Below are 350 nucleotides of genomic sequence, written 5' to 3'. Positions count from 1 at the left end.
TGGCAGCGCACTACATTGCTGCCTGCCATAAGATGAGGGACAGAGTCTGACAGACCAATCAACCTGCACATGTCCTCTATTGTTATTGTTCAATGTATGGTTATTTTGACCCTTGGTTATTGGTGTTACTGTTGTCCCGTTGACAATTTTGATTCTTATTATCTTAATATTGTAAATATCCAAAGTAAGCTTTGGCAATATGTACATTGTTACGTCATGCCAATAAAGCAAATTGAATTGAGCGAGAGCGACAGCGAGAGAGAGAGATGGCTGGCTCACCATCAGAGAGAGGGAGAGAGAGAGAGAGAGAGATGGCTGGTTTATCATCAGAGAGAGAGATGGCTAACCAT

Source organism: Salvelinus sp. IW2-2015, unplaced genomic scaffold, assembly GCF_002910315.2.
Source record: "Salvelinus sp. IW2-2015 unplaced genomic scaffold, ASM291031v2 Un_scaffold1969, whole genome shotgun sequence".
NCBI classification, from domain to species: domain Eukaryota; kingdom Metazoa; phylum Chordata; class Actinopteri; order Salmoniformes; family Salmonidae; genus Salvelinus; species Salvelinus sp. IW2-2015.
Note: the sequence above shows the minus strand (reverse complement) of the source record.